Source organism: Neovison vison, chromosome 11 (genome assembly GCF_020171115.1).
Source record: "Neovison vison isolate M4711 chromosome 11, ASM_NN_V1, whole genome shotgun sequence".
Taxonomy (NCBI): domain Eukaryota; kingdom Metazoa; phylum Chordata; class Mammalia; order Carnivora; family Mustelidae; genus Neogale; species Neogale vison.
In genome coordinates, this window is record NC_058101.1 from 131,588,029 (window position 1) to 131,610,876 (window position 22,848).

Genomic DNA, 22,848 nt, shown 5'->3' on the forward strand with positions numbered 1-22,848 from the left:
CAATATGTAATATTCTTATATAATATGCAATATTCCTGAGCAAGAAGATTTATTTAAATAAAGGATTTTGAACACAGACATAACTTATTTTTAAGTAATATATGTTTTCATTTTTTAAACCAGACAATGAATTACATCTAAATATATCTTGTGTAGTTCAATGCACAAAAATGATTCATATTAAATTGATTCTGGACAATGGGTATATTAAATACTATGTAGAGATTAAATCAATAGAGTTAAAATATTGAGATAGAAATAAAGTAAAAAATACCAATTAGAAATATTCTCAGAGAAGTGTCTGCCTCCATTACTAATTCAAATTCACCCAAATTCTGTTTTCAAAGCAAAATAATATATCAAGAGAAAGTGTAATTGATACAAAAGCTCATCTAATTATACCCTGAATATTTTAACCATATTAAAGCACAATCACTTTTTTTTTTTTTAACTGAACCCCTGATGAATAAAGCAGAGCCAAGTCTATAGTCCAAAGTTCCTAGTTGGAGGCTGAAGGCCCACATATCCAGTTTCAAAACCTGCTAAACATTTAAAAAATATTTTTTTTGTAAAGTGACATTCATCCCTTCAAAACATTTTGTGGTGCTGTTCTTGTTGTCTACAGTGTTCTTGAAATGAATATGAAAATGATAGATCCTATTTGCAAGGAAAGGACACAGACCTCAGTTATCAGCAGTTAACCTCAGTCTGGAAGTAGATGATCCTGTTCCTAAAGTTTCATCAGAATGTAAGTGCATATGTCATTCACTTCATCTCATCACAGGAGCATTTTATCATCTCACATCATCACAAGAAGAAAGGTAAGTACAGTACAATGAGAGAGAGAGAGTATATTCACATAACCTTTATTATAGCATATTATTATAATTATTTTTATTAGTTATTATGGTCAATATTTTATGGTGCCTAATTTATAAAATAAAATTTATCATAAGAAAAAAACCCAGCATATATGGAGTGTAGTACATAAATAGTTTCATGCATCCACTGGGGGTCTTGGAACATATTCTCCGCCTGAGGGGGAACTACTATATTCAGAGAAATTTAAGTAATTGAGTATGTCTGAGAGCAAAACTGATAGAAGATGGGGTCAGAGAATTTTTCCATGAGCAGATTAAGAAAGTCTTTTGTACACAATGCAGAAGAAAGTAAATTTTCCTCTGTAGGTTCAGGAAAGGCTGGGTCATGACTTCTCTCTCTCCCTCTTTTTTTTTTCTTTTTTTTTCTGTTTTATTAAAAAAGAAATGCAACAGATATATGTTTCTTCATATCTCCATTCATTTGCTTAGGGAGTACTGATTGAGCCATCTACCATGTGTCAGACATTGCATTCAGTGATAAAATACACAGATTATGTAGGCCCATTCTCTCTGTTAATAGAGTTTATATTTTAATTGAGGAAAAAAATATTATTCACCACATGACAGAGAAAATTTTTTAAATTACACATTTAATGGGTTATAAAAGAGAGGAACAGTACTAGGAATGGTTTTAGCAGGTGAATTAAACATAGAGAAGTACCAAAGGTTAAGGATGCAAGATGAATTAGAGTGAACCAAGTGAGAATTGTAAGGATAGGTTTCTAGAGAGAAGAAAAAGCCTGCACAAACCTTAGTGATATACCAAAGCCCTGCTAGTTTAAAGGAGTTAAGGACAGAGATATTTTCAAGATAGGAAATAATTTATGGGAAAGTAGCAAAAAATACATAGTTTGTGATATTGACATCAAACAAAGTAAAATTTGAAGCACTTCATATTGAAATTAATATTATATAAACTAAAACCATCATATTAAAATATGAAGCAAAAACTATTAGGACTGGATACAAAATTGATAAATCCACAATCATATTTTATTTTGTTACCTTGTCACTCTCAGTATTTGAAAAATAAAAGAAAAAAGACTGTTTAAATAATATAATTATTAAGACTAAATTAGTAGTTTCATAATGAGTATTGTACTATACAAACAGAATGTTGAACTATAAAAACACAAGTGTTTTTCAGATTTTCTGGAAAAATTTTCAAGAGCGGTCACAAAGTAAACTAGAAAATGAAAAGTATTTTGTAGGTATATTCTAATCAGTATATTTTAAACACTTTCAGACAATAAAATAAATATGAAAATCCATGAAATATGTTTAAACACACAAAATTCTTCCACAAATTAATTTTTTAAATCAAATATGAGGTACCTGGTTGGGGCAGTACATTAATGTCCAACTCTTGGTTTTGGCTCTGATCTCAGAGTTGTGAGATGGAACCACACATCAGGCTCCACACTCCGTGCAGAGTCTGCTTAAAAGTCTCTCCCTCTCCCTCTTCACTTCCCCACTGATATCTCTCTCTCTCTCTCTCTGACACTCTTTGCCTAAAATAAATAAATAAAATCTTTAAAAATAAATAAATAATAAAATATGATTATGATTCATATAAGGCAACAAAAATGAATATTCAATATGTGGACCTAAAGAGTTTTGGCCAAGAGATAAAACAGAGACTTGATTGATGCATTATTGAACAAAATAGAAAGAGGAAAAAATGATAGAAAGCAGAAGTGGAACCAAAACCAGGAGGAAGAAAAAAGGGAAAGAAATGGAAAGACAAGGAAGATAGAAGGAGTGATGATAGCTATGATTTTAAATTAATGTAGGCTTTTTTGTATTTTCAAGTTTTTATTTAATTTACAGTTATTTAGGGGCTCCTGCATGGCTCAGTGAGTTAAGCCTCTGCCTTCAGCTCAGGTCATGATCTCAGGGTCCTGGGATTGAGACCAGAATCAGACTTTCTGCTTAGAAGGGAGCCTGCTTCCCCCTCTCTCTCTCTGCCTGCCTCTCTGCCTACTTGTAATCTTTGTCAAATAAATAAATAAAATCTTTTAAAAAATTAAATTATAGTTATTTAACATACAGTATAATATTAGTTTCTGGAGTAGAATTTAGTGATTCATCACTTTAATGTAGAATTTTTGCTAATAAATTTTGTAATCTGGATTTCACTCAAAAAAATTCAAAGAAATATAAATATCCAAACTGAAATGAAGAAAAAAATGAATAAAAATAACCACGGTACTGATTGAAACATGTTTTTAATATAAATTCAGTTAATTAGCATATAGTATATTATTAGTTTCAGAGCTAGAGTTTAGTGATATCAGTCTTATATAATACCCAGTGCTCATTATATTATGTGCTGTCCTTAATGTCCGTCACCAGTTACCCAGTTACCCAGTTACCCTATCCCTCCACTGCCCTCCCCTCCAGCAACAGTTTTTACCCCTATGATTAAGAGTCTCTTATGGTTCATCTCCCTCTGATTATGTCTTGTTTTATTTCTTCCTCCCTTCCCTTATGACCCTGTCTTGTCTCTTACATTCCACATACGAGTGAGATCATATAATTGTCTTTCTATGACTGATTTTTTTCTCTAGCATAATACCCTCTAGTTCCATCCATGTTGTTGCAAAAAGAAAGATTTCTTTTTTGATGGCTGATTAATATCCCATTGTCTGTACATACACATCTTCTTTATCCATTCATCTGTCGGTGGACATCTCTATTTTTTTCCACAGTTTGGCTATTGTTAACATAGCTTCAATAAGCATTGGGGTGCAGGTGCCCCTCCAGATTCCTACATTTTTATCTTTTGGGGTAAATACCTAGTAGCACAATTGCTAGGTCATAGGATAGCTCTATTTTCAACCTTTTTTTTTTTTTTTTTTTTTAGGATTTTATTTATTTATTTGTCAGAGAGAGAGAGAGAGAGAGAGAAGCAGGCTCCCCGCCAAGCAAGGAGCCCGATGTGAGACTTGATCCCAGGACACTGGGATCATGACCTGAGCTGAAGGCAGCCGCTTAACCAACTGAGACACCCAGGTGTCCCTCTATTTTCAACTTTTTGAGGAACCTCCATAATGTTTTTCAGAGTGTTATATCAGCTTGCATTCCCACCAATAGCATAAAAGCGTTCCCTTTTCTCTGCATCCTCACCAACACTTGTTGCCTCTTGTCTTCTTAATTTTGGTCATTCTGTTTGGTGTAAGGTGGTATCTCATTGTAGTCTGGGTTTGTATTTCCCTGATACCAAGTGATGGCATTTTTTCGTGTGTCTGTTCATTTGTATGTATTCTTTGGAAAAATGTCTGTTCATGCCTTCTGCCCATTCTTGATGGGATTATTTGTTCTTTGGATGTTGACTTTGATAAGTTCTTCAAAGATTATGGATACCAGTCCTCTATTTGATATGTCACTTGAAATATCTTCTCCCATTCTGTCAAATGTCTTTTGGTTTTGTCGACTGTTTCCTTTGCTATGCAAAAGTTTTTGTCTTGATGAAGTTCCAATAGTTCATTTTTGCCTTTATTTCCCTTGCCTTTAAAATCATGCCTAGTAAGAATTTGCTGCAGCTGAGGTCACAGAGGCTGCAGCTTGTATTTTCCTTTACAGTTTTGATGGATTCCTGTCTCACATTTAGGTCTTAATCCATTTTGAGTCCATTTTGTGTATGGTGTAAGAAAATGGTCCAGTTTCATTTTTTCTGCAAGTGGCTGTCCAATTTTCCCAGGACAATCTGTTGAAGAGACTTTTTCTATTGGATATTCTTTCCTGCTTTGTCAAAGATTACTTGACCATAGCATTGAGGGTCCACTTTGGGCTCTCTATTCTTTTCCATTGATTAATGTGTTTTTGCACCAGTACCATACTGTCTTGATGATTACAGCTTTGTAATAGAGCTTGAAATCTGGGATTGTGATGTCACCAGCTTTGATTTCCTTTTTCAACATTCCTTTAGCTATCCAAGGTCTTTTCTGGTTCCATACAAATTTTAGGATTATTTGTTCCAGCTCTGTGAGAAAAGCTGATGGTATTTTGATAAGGATTGCTTTGAATGTATAGATTGCTCTAGGTAACATGGAAATTTTCACAATATTGTTCTTCCAATCCATGAGCATGGAAAATTTTTCCATTTCTCTTTGTCTTCCACAATTCCTTTCAGAAGCATTCTATAATTTTGTGAGTAGAGTACCTTTGCCTCCTTGATTAGGTTTATTTCTTAGTATCTTAGAGGTTTTGGTGTAATTATAAATGGGATCAACTTCTCAATTTTTCTTTCTTCTGCCTGATCATCAGTGTATAGAAATTCGACTGATTTTGGTGCATTGATTTTATATCCTACCACCTTGGTGAATTATTGAATGAGTTCTTGCAATTCTAAGGTGGAGTATCTTGGGTTTTCCACATAGAGTATCATGTCATCTCTGAAGAGTGAGATTTTTCTTTCTTCTTTGTTGATTTGGATGACTTATTCTTGTTGTTGTCTGATTATTGAGGCTATGACTTCTCGTACTATGTTGAAAAACAGTGGTAAGAGTGGACATCCCTGTCCATAGAGAAAAATCTCTCAGTTTTTCCTCATTAAGAATAATATTCACTGCAGGCTTTTCATAGATGACCTTTATGATACTGAGGTATGTTCCCTCTATCCCTAAACTGAAGAGTTTTAATCAAGAAAGGATGTTGTACTTTATGAAATGTTTTTCCTGCATCTATTGAGAGGATCATAAGGTTCTTAACTGTTCTTTATTAGGATAGTGTATCACATTGATTTGTTGATGTTGAACAACTCTTGCAACCCAAGAATAAATCCCATCTGGTTGTGGTGAATAATCTTTTTAATGTACCATTGTATCTATTAGGTAGTCTCTTGGTGAGCATTTTTGCATTATGTTCATCTGGGATAAGGTTTTGTAATTTTCCTTTTTGTTGTGGTCTTTGGCTGGTTTGGGGATCAAAGGAATGCTGGCCTCATAGAATGAGTTTGTAAGTTTTCCTTCCATTTCTATTTTTGGAAACACCTTCATAAGAATAGCTATCAGTTCTCTAAATGTTTGGTAGAATTCCTTTAGGAAGCCATCCAGCCCCATCTGGGGTCTTGGTGTTGGGAGATTTTTGATGACTGCTTCAATTTCCCTGATGATTATGGGTCTGTTCAGGTTTTCTATTTCTATATCTGAGTTTTGGTAGTTTATAAGTTTATAAGTTTCTAGGAATGTATCCATTTTTTCCAGATTGCCTAATTTGTTGGCATATATTTGCTCATATTATGTTCTTACGATTGTTTGTATTTCCTTGGTGTTGGTCAAGATCTCTCCTCCATCATTCACAATTTTGTTAATTTGGGTTTTGTTTCTTTTTGATAAGTCTGGCTAGTGGCTTTGATAAGCCACTATAAAGAATCTTATTAAGATTCTAATACACTAATAAAGAATCTTATTAATTCTTTCCAAGAATCAGCTTCTAGTTTCATTGATCTGTTCTTCTGATTTTTGATTTCTGTTTCATTGATTTCTGCTCTCACATTTATTATTTCTCTTCTCCTGCTTGGTTTAGACTTTCTTTGCTGTTCTTTCTCTAGTTCATTTAGGTATAAAGTTAGCTTGTGTATTTGAGACCTTTCATATTTCTTGAGAAAGGCTTATATTGCTATGTACTTCCCTCTTAGGACTGCTTTTGCTGCATCCCAAAGATTATGAATAGTTGTGTTTTCATTTTCATTTGTTTCCATTAAATTTTAAATTCTTCTTTAATTTCCTGGTTGACCCATTCATTCTTCAGTAGGATGCTCTTTAACCTCCAACTATTCAAGTTTCTTCCAAATTTCCTTTTCTGATTAAGTTGTTGTTTCAAAGCACAGTGGTCTGAAAATATGCAGGGAATAATCTCAATCTTTTGATATCAGTTGAGACATAATTTGGAATCTAGTATGTGATCTATGCTGGAGAATGTTCCCTGTGATCTCAAGAATAACATGTATGCTGTTGTTTTAAGATGGAATGCTCTGTATACATCTGAAGTCCATCTAGTCCAGTGTTAGATTATCTGTCCATTGCAGTGAGTGGGGTGTTAAAGTCCCCTATTATTAATGTATTATTATCATCGGTTTTTATTTTTTATTTGGTTATTAATTGGCTCATAAAATTCATTGCTCCCGTATTAGGAGCATAAATATTTATAATTGTTAGATCTTGTTGGATAGACCCTTTATATATGATAGAGTGTCTCTCTTCATCCCATACTACAATCTTTGTCTTAAAATCTAATTTATCTGATATAAGGATGGCCACCCCAGCTTTCTTTTGGAGTTTTTTAACATGATAAATTATTTCTCTCCCCTTCACTCTCAAACTAGAGGTGTCTTTGGTTCCAAAACAAGTCTCTTGCAGACAACATATCCATGGATCTTTCTTTTTTAATCCATTCTGATACTTGAGTCTTTTGATTGAGGCAATTAGCTCATTTACTTTCAGAGTAACTATTGAAAGATATGAATTTAGTTCCATTGTATTACCTATAAAGTCACTGTTTCTGTATACTATCTCTGTTCCTTTCTAGTCTTTTTTTGGGGGAGAGTCTTTCTTTGCTTAAAGAATTCCCTTTACTATTTCTTGCCAGGCTAGGTTAATGATCACAAATTCTTTTAGTTTCTCTTTTTCCTGGAAGCTTTTCATCTCTCCTTCTATTTTGAATAAATAACAGCTTTGCTAAATAAAAAGTATTCTTGGTTGCATATTTTTTGTCATGTAGCACCCTGAATATATCATGCCAGTCCTTTCTGCCTTGCCAGGTCTCTGTAGATAGGCCTGCTGCCAGTCTAATGTTTCTACCCTTGTTGGTTATGGACCTCTTCTCCTGAGCTTCTTTCAGAGTTTTCCCTTTGTCTCCAAGATTTGCAAGTTTCACTTTTATGTGTTGAAGTGTTGACTTATTTTTAGTGATTTTGCAGGAGTTCCCTCCCTCTGGACTTGAATGTCTGTTTCCTTCCCCAGATTAGGGAAATTCTCAACTATATGTTGCTCCAATATACCTTCTACCTCTCTCTTTCCTTTTCTTCTGGGACCCCAATTATTCTAATATTGTTTCACTTTATGGTATCACTTATCTCTCAAATTCTCCCCTCATGATCCAGGAGTTATTTATCTCTTTTTGTTTCCTCAGCGTCTTCATTCATCGTTATTTTCCCTTCTATATTACTAATTCTCTCTTCTGCCTCATTTATACTAACAATTAGATCCTTCATTTTTTATTGTATTTCATTAATAGCCTTTTTAATTTTGACTTGATTAGATTTGGGTTCTTTTATTTATCCAGAAAGGGATTCTTTAGTGTCTTCTATGTTTTTTTTCAACCCCAAGTAGTATCTTTATAATTATGATTCTGAGCTCTAGTTCTGAAATCTTGTTACCATATTAATTAAGTCCCTGGCAGTTGCATCTTTTCTGAAGTGAGTTATTCCATCTTGTCATTCTTGCAGAAAGTGGCTGCTTTTCTATTCATATAATTACAACAATTCTTTTCTTCCATCTCCAGTTGAGTTCACGTTGTTCAGAATGATTTGATACTGTCCAGCTGAATTCCTGGGACCAGACAAAACTAAAGTCTCCTACTCCTCTACCATCTTGGAAAGTCCCTGATTGAAATATTTTTTAAAAATAGTTTTTTCCCAATATCCTCTCAGGGTCTGAGGTTTTTTAATGAATATTTACTAACTTTTAAGATTTGTACAGTTCCAGTTCTGTTAAATATGTTTAGGCTATGGAAACACTTCTATTTTTTTTTAAAAGTCAACAAAAGCAATGCCAATAACTAATCATAGTAGAAAATCAAAGGGAATTATAGAAAAATTTTACTAGTGACAAAAATTAAAGATAAAATGCAAACAAAATTCATCAGGGTATTAAAGGTTGATCATAGACAGGAATGGAATGAAGGAATGTATTGGTAAGAATTTAGTTAAGAAAGTTAATTAACTTAAAGCACTTTACTGGTATGTCAAGTGAGAAAAAGCAATGTAATTTAACTAAACAATTGTAATTTGATAAGATGTGTTGCCTATTACTAAGTATAATCTAAATACTCTTAGTGACTGAGCAAACTATAAGTAGGGGATATTTTGCTAAGTGAAATCAGACAAAGAAAGACAAATACCACATGATTTCACTTATATATTGAATCTAAAAAGCAAATGAACAAGCAAACAAAACAAAACAGACTCGTGAATACAGAAAATAAACTGGTGGTTGCTAGAAGGAAGGGGAGGAGGATAGGTGGAATAAACAAATATGATTAAATGGTACAAGCTTATGGTTATAAAATAAATAAGTCATGGAGATGAAAACTACAACATAGGGAATATAGTGAATAATTTTACAATAATGTTTTATGGTGAGGGAACATTTATTAATGTATAGAATTGCAAAATCAACATGTTATACACCTGAAACTAATATAACATTGTATATTAGTTATACTTTGATAGAATAAAAATAAAAAGGAGAATGTACATACAATAAAACCAACCTGATATTATCTGTACTTTAAAAAAAAGACTAGAGGCATATTTTATATTAATGAAAATTTAACAAATATTAGAATAATAAATTGAGAGCCAAAAGAGTGGATTGAAATTGTCATTGGGAATTAATTTTTTTATGAACTAGACAATTTGCTAAGTCAATAAATAAATATAAATCATATAAGTAGTCCAAATTAGAAAATAACCAAAATTTGAAGATAAAATTTGTCAAAAGAGTATATTAAAAGTACACATAAGATTAATTAAATAGTTCAATTTGGTAACAAGACACAAGATAAATACTCTCAAATCTATTCTTATGTAAGAATTAGAAAATGCAATAAATTTTATTTATAATACCCCAAAGCATAATATGTCAATGAATGAGTAAATTCTATATCTGGAGTATCATACTGTATGTTAATTAACTGGAATTTAAATAAAAATTCAATGATTCATGTAAAAAATACAGTAAATCTAGTATAACATTCACTAAAAATATGCTATATGGAAAGCTATATATTTTTAAATCAAAAGGGTGAATGTTATAAAGAGAATTTATTCTGCAATTACGTAATTTAAAAATAGCATGTACTGTTATTGTATATTTAGAACATATCCCATTTTTATAGTATAAATTTGGAATGCACATTAAGCGTAAAAAATAGTTTGAATTCAATTACATAGGTATAATAACCAAGCCTCTTTTCCTTAGATGTCTTATTATTTTTCTAATTTTTATATAAGTGTACATGTAAATGGGGGTATTTTTGATACTATGAATATACAACATGTAAAAATAATTTTAATCCTGCATATTCATTTATCATATCTCTACTTTGGTCTTCAATATACAGTTTAAATCAATATACACTATTCCTTCATATGGTTTTCTTCCTTAAAAAATATTACTGTTCATTATTAATTAATCCAAACTTGATACCTATTGCCAGAAGCTAGTATAAGTTATAAGATTCAGTATGTACCATTGACTTTTCAGTCATATACACATCTATATGATGTATGGATATATACATATACATTGACAAACAAATGTGTGTGTATGTGTGCATGGATGTGTTTTAACTGTGATGACCATCGTTCAGTGTAGTAATTTCATTGCTATATATTCCTACAAGAGGTGTAGGGATGGTCAAAGCCACTGGCACATGTTCAAGTTAACTGCCAAACATTGATATCAGCACCACAAACATTGTGTGCAAGTATTCACTCCTCCATGCTCAAGGTAGACTAAAACTGTATATATGTGTATGCATGCACATATGCATAATATTACCAAACATTAATATATAAACATTATAATATGTGTTACATATAATATATGGTAGTTTGATTATGTTATATTATTTTTGCAAATATTGAAAGAAAATTTTCTTGTTTTTTAATGCCTTTAAACCATTATTTCTATTGGGATATTACTTTTCTCTTCTATATGTATATACAGTTTAAAGATTTTGTTTATTTGAGAGAGAGGATGAGAGAGAGAAAAGAGCATGAATGGAGGGAGGGGTAGAGGGAGAAGTAGACTCTCTCTTGAGTAGGGAACCTGATGCAAGTGCTTGATCCCAGGACGCTGGGATCATGATGTGATCCAAAGGGCAGACACTTAACTGACTGAACCACCCAGGTCTATTTTTTTTTTTTTATTTTAACAACTACTTATATTAGAATGACTTTATAATATTGATCTATATTTCACATAATAAAAACTGCTATCTATAATGAATGCTGACTTACTCACACCACTTATTTACTTAAAAACATAATGCATATTTGTGTGTGTGAGTATATACTCTCAAAGTCCTTAATATAGCACATACAGTCTTTTATGACATACCTATGTCATTTTAAACTCACATTCCTAACATCAAGACATTTTGAATTTCTTCATGTTTACTTATATGTTAAATCTGACAGTAATACCCTTACCAGAAGTCTTCACTTAATTCCCCTCTAATTCTCCTTTAAACCAGCTTATTATTATTTTTTTAAATCTGTAGCTATCCTGTAAAACCGAGTCTGAGCTAAAGAAGCTGTGTTTTTTTTCTGTACTTATTGAATCCTATTATTATGCCCTTAATACAGCATAAATGAAATTTCTGTTCTGAAATCTTTTATTTTTAATTGGACAACAAACCCCTCAAAATTGCAGACACCCCGTAATTTAATATTTATTCATAACTTAATTGAAATATAAAATTCTTTCTGAAGATAACATATGCCTTATAATGAAAATGTGGTTCAAAAAACAGATGTCTGGAAACTAGTAACAGAATCTTTTATGAATGCCCTTTTCAATAAAGTGCCTTATTTTATATATTAGGGACTTATGATTACAATCAAAGTGATGGATCTCATGTTAAATATGCTATCTGTATGTGAAAATATATGTGAAGAGTTGAATGTTATATAAGTAACAGCAAAAGATGATTAACTACCTAGCAACATGCTATAGTACTGAACAGGTATTTTAACTGGTTGGCTTTGCAATTAAATAAGTTTTTCTTGTCCTTGTCTTTGAAAGTGTAAGGTTTTCACTAGTGGAAAACTTTTTTTTTATAAACTGCATTTATGTAAGGATAACATTTTAGTTATATGTCTTATTCACTGCTTCTTCTTTTGGATTTAAGAAGTTGACTTAACTTCAGAAGGCAAATGGAAAAGGGCAATGTTAAAAGAAAATGTAAATAAAAATTTAATGTATCTAAAAAATGTATGGTTAGTATTATGGTAGCTGAAATTTCTTTGAATGTGCATATGGAGAATGAAATGAGACATTTAAAATGGACTATTTTTAGGATGGAAAGCTATATAAGATATGTCAAGTACATTGCCTGCCATGTGCCAAATTCAAAGCCACTTTCAAATAAAACTGTCATTTGTTGGGCACTGATTGAAGATGATTCTCCCCTCTGACTACAAAGATTCCCAACCTAGTGTCTAACATTAGCTGATTAAGCTAGAGTGTCCAGCTAGCATTAGGGAATGTGACTCAGAAACTGGCCAGGAATCTGTGGTCCTAATTTCTACAAACTGATGAAATGGGATAATCAGATTCTTTTCAGGGATAAGTTGAGTCAAGAAATCATGTTTAAAAATGGAGAGCACAGAGAACCAGAATTGTAAGAATGCACAGCAAATGGCACCATGACATAGAGTCAGGGCCCTTAATGGTTTGTGAAAACGAAGAGAACTCAAAATTGCAAAAGGGACTCTTCCACGAAGAGAGAGAGTCAGAAGTTGTCTATGGAACATCAGTTTCTGGGTTCTGAATGAGGATACATCTCAGATTGCTTCACATTGCTAGTTTAACAATCACATCAATTTAAAAATAACCTATACTTAACCAAATAGAGAACCTACTTCTGGAAACCAAATAGCCTGAGTGAAACCAAGACAATATAAGAACTTATTAAATATTTTAAATAGTCCATGACACATAATTAATTGCTCAATAGGTCTTGGCTATGTAGTTATATATACATATATCCTAAGTAAAACTCAAGATAATCAATCATACCTATAGAAATTAAATTAATATAAATGTTGCCAAACAAAACATTGCATAAAAGTATATCTTAACCTATAATTAGGGCTATCAGAGGATTCTCCTTATTATCATTTGAGAGAACAAAGTAATTAGAAAAATAGAAGCCTACTTAGATATTAGTTAGCATTTTGTATAAGGAAAACAATGAAAAATAGAATTTAAAGCTATTTCAGTGCCGCCTAATTTTTATAAAAGGGTATTATTTCTAATATTTTTAAAAGATTTATTTATTTGTTTTATGAAAAGGGAGAGAGAACAAGGGCTAGAGTGGGGGAAGGGGCAGAGGGAGCCAATCTTCAAGCGGAATCCCCACTGAGCATCAAGCTAGATCTCAAAACCCATGAGACTGTGACCTGAGTCAAAACCTAGAGTCATACGCTTAACCGGCTGAGCTACTCTGGTACCCCGCTAATAATTTTCATTACTTCTCTCATTTTCTGAATTTCTCACTACTTAATTTTTAAATATCTACTTAATATATTTATGTTACATATGATGTTAATATATAAATAGAATTATATTTAAATATAGAGTAAAATAAGAGATACAAAGTTTTTGAAGGAAATTGACTACTTTAAAACATGATTTATTAATAAAATAAAGGTTGTTAGGTAAATATTTTATGAGGGAAATTACAAATTATAATTACAAATCTCAAGTTAAATTAAGTCTCTTGATAGTTAAGAATTTTGGATAAACACATAGCTTCTAATTCAGTTAAAATTGCTCAGCTTTAAAGATATTATAAAAGAGATTAGTAGCAGTGAAATAAAAGGCATCAGACATCCAAACGAATAACTGCTGTAGTCAGCTATAAACTTGTCACCTGAAATTTCTAGCAGTCGCAGGATGAAAGGAAAAAAAAATTGGACTTTATACTGTCTGAGAAGTGTTCATGAGAAGTGTTCAGCATAAAACAAGCTGATTATAAGTTAACAGAGGTTAACTTCTTAGAACAGATTTCTAAAGAAATTACATGAAATATACAGACGAATTAGACAGTATAAGGCTTTTATGAGAATTCCATGAGATAAAAATTTTAAATTGCTTAGAACAGTGACTACCACATACTCAGACAGCCTCATGTATGCACACACGCAACACATATGTATGCATGTGGACACATATCTTTTTGGAAAACAGAAATACATTTTTTCTAAGCATAACTTCAAAGGTAAGAACTTGATATTGTGACTCAAATATGAAGTAAGTTGCAGCACAAATTAGCCTATACATCTTGTCTTTTTAATTAAGAAAAATAAAATAATGTTTGTGTGGACACAGAGTTGCAGAACACGTATTTAACCTATTTATCTAAGGGACTCTCCCAACAGTCCTTGAAATATTCTTTTCCAAATATCAAGTATTAAAAGCCTTAGCAGACCAATGACAAGTTCTGAAATAAATTCAAATTTGTCTCTTATAATTGCTTAAACTTTTACATTGAGTTGAGTAAAGTGAATTTCCTATTGCTTTTGATTTGCTTTTAAACACAATAAGCACCAGACTTCGCACTCTGTTACAAAAATGTAAAATGGATATTCTCAATCTGCTGCATTCCCATTCTATACAATAAGGTTACATGAAGGGATGCCTGGTTGGCTCAATCAGTTAAGCATCTACCTTTGGCTCCCCGTTCATGATTGTGGGGGGGTCCTGAGATCCAGCCCCACATGGGGTCTTTATTCAGCTGAGGACCCTGCTTCTCCCCCTCCACCCTGCTCATGCTTGCTCTCTCTCTCCTCTCTCTCTCAAAATGAATAACTAAAATCTTTTTTAAAAGTTCTCATGTAATGGGATTAAAGGGATGACTAATTCTATAACTGAATTCATTTTCTTCAAAGCATTTTAAATATATCTTAGTTCTTTTACAATTTCATGATAGAGAACCCAGATATCTGTGTTATGCAGTGAGAGTTTTGATGTAGAAATGTTAATTGGAAAACTAGAAATTAATCATGTTTTATAAAAGAATTTCAGTTTAATCATGGAAGCATTTGTGATCTTAAATTAGAAAGTATCCTGAGGGTTCCAAGACGAGTTCACTGGACACTGCATGTCCACTTTGTTGATTGAGAGTGATCCTGTCAAATCAGATTGGTTTGCACTGGCCAATTCAACTTTATTTATTTATTTAGCCTGAGGTCCCTCTAAGTGGGTTTTTTTTTTTTTTTTTTCCTTCTGGGATAGTTTTCTTTCTCTTTAACTTAATTGTGAATGTAGTACCTGCTCAAAAAATTATCGTCTTGATTTTGCTTGATTAGTGGGAAAGGAATGGCAGCTTCTGCCTAAAACAACATCATAAAGTCCTGATTTTGTTCTCAGCTCTCCATGGTACTGTCACTAGTCTATGTTTTCCTAAAATTCTCAGTAGATACGCTTCTAACTCTTGGATTTTACTCACGTGTTTTTAAAATATCATTGAGATGAAAAGTGAAACATGTGTCTCTAATGTGATAAACTAAGAATCGGTTCAATAATTTATTTAAAGAGGAAAATATAATGAAACCAAAAAAACATCTCCAGTCATCCCCAGTTATTTTTTCCCTGAATTGGCTGACATGCTTCTTACATTGCTCCATTAAAATCCCTGATCATAATTTTATTTAAATCTCTAATTTTCCAGAAGCCTCATATCTTCTCCATGGAAATACTGTCATTACTGTTTTAAATGTCTGTAAAGAAGCTTGAGTACCACAATTCTTTCCCATTATGTGAGAAGGGGAAATTAAAGCATGAAGACTGGGTAAAGGAGGCAAGAATGTACCCTGCCACTGCAAAGAAAGATTAGGAATTGTAATTATCAGCCATATAATTCTAACACACACTGTCTTCTCTACTTGAAACATCATTCCTACCTCGGGGAGCAGGATCACTGCTTAACAACTGTTACAGCACAGAAACAAATGCTGGACAACCATAAAAGGAATAAAGTGGTCTGTTCTCCTTCAGTCCTGTCTTTCCTCTCTCCTCTTCTTTCCCATCTCCACCCCTATCCCATGAAGATTCTATATTAATAAGAACTATGCCAGCTGCCTGTTCTTCCTTCCATTGTCAACACTGAAGAAGAAGGGCAGAACAGACAACAGACTGCAGTGATACTCTAGCAGCTGCAATCACTGGCATGGAGAAAAGGGAATGAGGTCAAAGATGTTCAGCAGAGAAATGACAGGGAGAGAAAAAAAAACAAACAAAACCACAAAACTAGGCCAAGTAGCAGCAGTGTAGCCACCCGTGGCTGTGGTAAGAATGAACATTGGCACCGAAATGTCAAAGAATTTTCAGCTGAAACCTCCTGATATATCACAGTGACTCTGCACATGTATAACCTTTAATTATTGCTCACTCTTGAAAATAAAATGTGGTGAGACATGACTTGTAGGATACTATATAAGAACACACACACATATATATATATAATACTAATTAATATAATTAGTATATTAGGGAATATTAGTTATATATAATATATAAATATATAATTATATATAATATATAGTCATATACAATTAATAATTAAATATATAATAATTAATGATTAATTAATTAATTCAATAAAAATAGTTAATTATATATGATATAATTATATATTTATATATTATATATAACTAATATTCCCTAATATACTAATTATACTAATTATATTATATATATTATACTAATATATAATATTATATATTATACTAATATAATTATACTAACAAATAATATATAATCATACTAATATACTAATTATATATATTATATATTATATACATATATACACTAATATATATGTTACTACTATTCCCTATGAAACTTATCTTTCTTCCCATACTCTCCCAGAAGAACCAGCAAAGATAATTATCAGACTTGAATGAAACTCTGAAATTTCATGTCCTCGGAGCATTTTTTCAAACTTAAGGATAAAAGGTTAGGATGGGAATCAAAAACATAATTTAGCTTCACAAAAAAGTGATAGAACATATAAGATACAAGAGTAAAAAAATAGTTTGCGACACGTGTTAATAAAAATGTAAGAAATTTCTAAATATATCTGAATTTCAAAGTACTTTGCTACTAAATATAAATCTGAGATGTCTAGTTTGGAACTGTTTCTTGAATGAGCCCAAATCTAGTTTATGGCACTAGCACATTTACCCATTTTTTTACACATTTTCATAATTTTTATCCATTGTTCAGAATTTAAGAAACATTTAAGCTTAATAATCATTGACCCCAAATAATATTAATAATTGTAATCAAAACAAATACTTACTGAGCCCTCATTATATGTTAGACACTGTGCTAAGTATTTTATAGCATTGGATACATTAAAATGTTATATCTGCAAATGTCTCCAATTGAGTTAATTTCTATAATAGCTTACTCTAAAAAGGCAAAATAAAGCAAGCACTTGTTAAAAATATAAGAGGCTAATCACATAGTCTGGGGTAAAATAATAATATTCAAAAAATAAATTGAGAAACAGAACAACCACTTTTTAACGTATCACATAAAATGTTTTCATATTAGGCTATAGCCAGAGTTATTTATCTGGCCAGCATCCTACCAACCATATTTATATCAGGGTGAAGTACAGATTGCTCAGGGAGCCACAAAAGCATTAAGCTGATGGTAGATTATCTTCTATCTATTATCATAATAGAATCTTTCCAATGTCAGTTTTGCTGTAATTTAATGGTTACAAATTAATAGGCATAAGTTGCCTAAGGCATAATTTTAGTCCTTGACTATTTTAATATGATTATTTATTATGAAAAATAATACTTTATGAATGCACTGGTTTTCTTCATAGAAGTTCAAATAGGCTGATGAACCATGTAACACTACTTTGGGGAAATGCTATTATGCCAAATACTCTTGAAAAGATGGATAAAGGGAGATAACCTCGCATCGAATGCTCACATTAATTGTGTTCCACCAGCATGCTGTAATGAGTTTTCACAATACACATTCTGTCTTGAGATTAAATACAAGCTTGTTTGTCTTATAAACTAAGCTGGGAATTAGAATTTTGGTTAATTCTACCCAATTAAAAAAAAACAAGGTCAAATGTCTCCTATATGTTAACAATAAAATCTAGCAAAAAAATGCTTATCATGATCTCTGAATATTGAATACAAATTCTCCCTTTGAAGGAACATAGCATGTAAGTCACTCTTAATTTGACTTTTTCATTCAGTTCAAGGCCTTCTTTAGTTTGGTTCTACCCAATGATTTGTTCTCACTATGTATATTGTAAATTCCCAGCAAGCATTTTTATGGTGATACATTACACAAAGTTCATGAAACCTACCATGTATTTTATGATGGTTCTCTGGGTTTGACATACTTTTAAGTGTCCAACTATGGAAGTATCATGGTAGCCACCAAATATCAGCTCAAATATCATCACCTCAATTAGGAAGGGCTATGCTATGCAACTTGGTTGGAATTTATTGTTTCTGTGCCTGCAATCCTATCATACCTGGGTTATATGCCTAGTGCAACAATTATTTTATTTTGTCATGCATTATAGTTTCTTCTACTTGCGCTAAACTATAGCCTTTCTGAAAGTAGAGAGCTATGAACAGCATGCTAACAGCATGCTTGTTTTTGTGTTTGTTTTTACTTCAGTAAATATTTAATAAGTGAAAACATGAATGAACAAACTATTGTTCTATATAGATTTCTTTGTTCTCCTTACAATGAAACATTTTATTCACTATAAATTTTGTACATGTCCATTTCCTAATAGATAATTAAGAAAGGAGTAGCTAAGTTTGAAGTAATACTGACATTCATGCTCATGGGAAGGTAACCAGTTTCACACACATTTAAATTACAGCCATTGTAAAAAGTATTTAAATTAAATTTAGTTCAGTTGCCATAGAAATACAGATGGAATTAAAAGGCAGATAAAAAAAGGGATGACAAACTGTCACAAAATATTAAGTACATGGCAGGTTCTTCTTGAATGACTTCTGAACAAATGGCAATTCAATGTTTCTTTAATACATGACGATTGCTGGCTCCCAAGTTATATGTGAAATCAACTCTAATAGATAATGATGCCAAAGTGCTTTCCAAAAGGTGTAAAGATGGCGGTGGTACTAACAATGTGTAATGATTCCTATTTTTTCAAATCTCACCAAGTCTTGTTATTATGCAGTGTTTTAACTTTTGGTATTCTAGTGCATGCAAAATGACATTTCTCTCTGGTTATAAGATATTTTTCCTTGACACCTAATGAGGAGTAACATCTTGTCATAATATATATTGCCATTTTATTTATTTATTTTTCTTGTCTCTGAAAGCTCTTTTGAAAATTATGCTCTAGTTTTCTTTTGGGTTGTTTCATTAACATCTGTCTATCTTTCTGCCTATGAGACTAAATTCTTATCAGGTATTTGTATTGACAATATCTTGGGAGTAAATTTTATGATCCCAACTTCTTAATTTTAACATCATCATACTGTTTCCTCCAACGTTTACTCTACTTTTGAAATACACCCCTAAAATTACACTTTGATATTAACATTAGTGTAATTGTAATTTATATAATATTAGTTGTAATACATATAGTATGTTTATATATCTCTATCTATATATATGCAGTCTTTAGTTAAATTTCATTATAATAATTAAATTGGAAAGATATCATTTTTGTTTATTCTATTGTACTCTCAGTCATCTGAATCCAAAATGTCTCTAGAAATATTTTGACTTCCTATTGAAAAATGTTTGAAAATTTTTTTTTAAAAAGTTTGAGATAAAAACAGAAATATTTTATTCACTAATAATTTATATTATATTAAAATTTCACTATTACTAGAATTTTCCCAAAAATCATATTATGGTTTACACCAGAGTTTAGTATAAAAATATGTATTAGATAGACCAATATAAGGCAAAGATATTCGTATTGACACACAAGTTTGCTGCATGAAATAGAAAACGGTTTTTTAAGGACTTTCATTTTTTTAAAAATATTTATATGCTTTTTAAAGATTTTATGTATTTATTTGACAGACAGAGATCACAAGTAGGCAGAGAGGCAGCAGGTAGAGAGGAGGAAGCAGGCTCCCCGCTAAGCAGAGAGCCTGATGCGGGGCTTGATCCCAGGACCCGGGGATCATGACCTGAGCGGAAGGCAGAGGCTTTAACCCACTGAGCCACCCAGGTGCACCAAGGACTTTCATTTTTAATAATATTTCATATGTAGTGTTACATTTCATATGTAACACAGGTATGGAAATGTGCACTAAGTTGAAAAGTAAAACAAATAAAGAGGCAGAACATGGGCGCCTGGGTGGCTCAGTGGGTTGGGCCGCTGCCTTCAGCTCAGGTCATGGTCATGGTCTCGGGGTCCTGGGATCGAGTCCCGCATCGGGCTTTCTGCTCAGCAGGGAGCCCGCTTCCTCCTCTCTCTCTCTCTCTGCCTGCCTCTCTGCCTACTTGTGATCTCTCTGTCAAATAAATAAATAAAATCTTTAAAAAAAAAAAAAGAGGCAGAACAATAATAAAACAGACGCACTCTTCCTAGAATATTCATGTCATAATCAGAATTCAGAGATCTGGACAAACAGAGGACAACAAGACACACAAATGTGTAATCTGGTTCTGCAGACAGTTGATAAAAATGTATAGCATAAATTAGATTTTATAAAACTTGAAGAAGGTAAGTCACTGCAGCCCCTCACCCCAGAGCCTGTGCATTTGAAGGGAACATTTATTTTAGTAATGTTTCACACATTTACACTGTTTTCCAACCAAATTCCTACATCAGAGAATTCTAAGAAAATCACAGAGTGATGATAATTCTAACACCCTTTTTGAAACTAAGTGCACAATTATTTTGCAAAGGAATCACAAAGCTTAAAGCCTTTGGAATTATAGAATTTTAAAGTGAGTTCTAACATTCTTACCTGACCACCACCAACAAAATACTAATATGTAGATTTTCTAAGAGTGTCATAGAGATTTTATGCACAGCACTGTCACTGTTTAGAAGCTTATTTAGTCTACATGCCTGAAGTAATATAAATAAGATGTCACCATTGCATGCCTAATTTATCATCAAATAAATTAGGCAAATTGGCATTGTGTAATATGAGATGAGATGAGAATATTCCAATGAAGGTATATAATGCCTGGCAGATGAAATGTGCACAATAAATCAAACTAAACAAGCTTTGAGTCTTACTTTGTTTTCTAGGCAAAAAAGATGCCCAATTACTTAGGATTGTTATAAACCTGTCAATCTGATGACATTCAGATCACATAGCATCTTGTTAGATAGCAAGTCTCTACTGTTGTGCAAAAATGGAATAGCAATGTGTTAGACAGATCAATTTAATGACATTGAAAAGGATTTTATTTTAAAAATACAGCCTTCAGATATGGAAATCACAAGGCAGATAATTTCAGTGTGTTCTGGGTCAACAGATGAAAAGATTTTTGGAACAAGTTATACCACAGGATGTGACAATGTCATTGGGCAAATTGAGACTATGAATATTAGAATTTATGATAAATAATAAAAGCTCATAAAATAATAACTGCTTATCAAGCACAGTTAACCTTGACATGAGTCTGATTATCCTAAGTGCATTTTATTTCACACTAAGTTTACTGATACGTAAAGGTCTGTGACAAATATTAAATAAATAGGCTTGGAGACTTTTCAAAAGGTATATGAATTGTTCATTCTGCTTTAAATGTTTTTAGTATAGCTTCTCTGCAGAATAATATTCAGTGAATGTTAAATTTAAAAAATGATTTTTTTCACTTATAGATTTATTTCATTCTTCCTGAAATATTTGTTTTTATTTGATTCTTTTTGATTCAAGCACTTAGCTTATAACTATCAGGGTTAAATTTTCACACTGGTTATCATAGGCACACCTTATCTTTAACTATGGACTTTCCTTATTCCTTATTATTCTACCTATCTCACTGTACCGGTGTACAGACTATGCTCATCTACTTACATTATCTTTCTAGCCTCAGAAGACATCAATAAGATTCTGCTTAAATGATCTTATTAAATCTATACAACTGTTCTGGGGCACCTGGGTGGCTCAGTCAGCTAACCCAGCTCTTGATTTTGGCTCAAGTCACGATCTCAGGTTCGTGGGAACTAGTCTACATTGGCTCTGGGCTCAGTTGGGAGTATACTTGAGGGTTCACTCTCTCCCTCTCCTTTTGCCCCCCCCCACACACACTTTCTCTCTCAAATAAATAAATATTTTTAAAAAATCTATACAACTGCCTTTTGGAAATAGATATTCTCTATTCTTTAAAAATAGGAAGTAAAGGAGTTCTTGGCTGGCTCAGTCAGTACAACATGGACTCTTAATCAAAGGGTCTTGAATTCAAGCCCTATGCTGGGTGTGGAGCCTACTTAAAATTAAAAAAAAAATAAAGTAATAAAAATAAGAAGTAAATGAAGTCTAGAGAGTTAATTAATTTTTCTATATTATCAGAGTATATTCTATTTTCAAAGTTTGCAATACTATACTCAAACTGCTTATATATAAAAATACCATGTTTTAATCTATTTTAAGATTCTTTACTCAACTTCTTTTCAGTTTCTTTTTATTTTTTGACACGTTTTTATTTAAATTCTACTTAGTTAACATACAGTGTACTATTAGTTTCAGGTATAGGCAATCTGGCTCTCTGTCACCCAATTGACTGCCAGGGTTGACTCGGCTGATCTGACTGGCTAAGCATGTGTCCCTTTCCTCCCTGTCTGCTACATGTGCATCCTTCCTAAGCTGCACCCTCAGTGGAAAAGGACAACCTTATCAAGGTGGGCTGTTTTGGTCAAGGGTATAGGAGTAGTTGTACTCTCCTGCTAGAACCTCCAAAGAAGTTCTCAAAGTCCCTTTCCTCTACTTCCAAAATAGGCAAACACA

The 22,848-nt window shown here is 32.3% G+C and overlaps 1 protein-coding gene across 1 annotated transcript in view; it reads right to left on the minus strand.

Annotated features, from left to right (window-relative positions):
* The window catches only part of FSTL5 (follistatin like 5), a 764,561-nt gene that overhangs the window by 110,227 nt on the left and 631,486 nt on the right, over positions 1-22,848 (minus strand). The gene's annotated exons all lie outside the window — the stretch shown is intronic.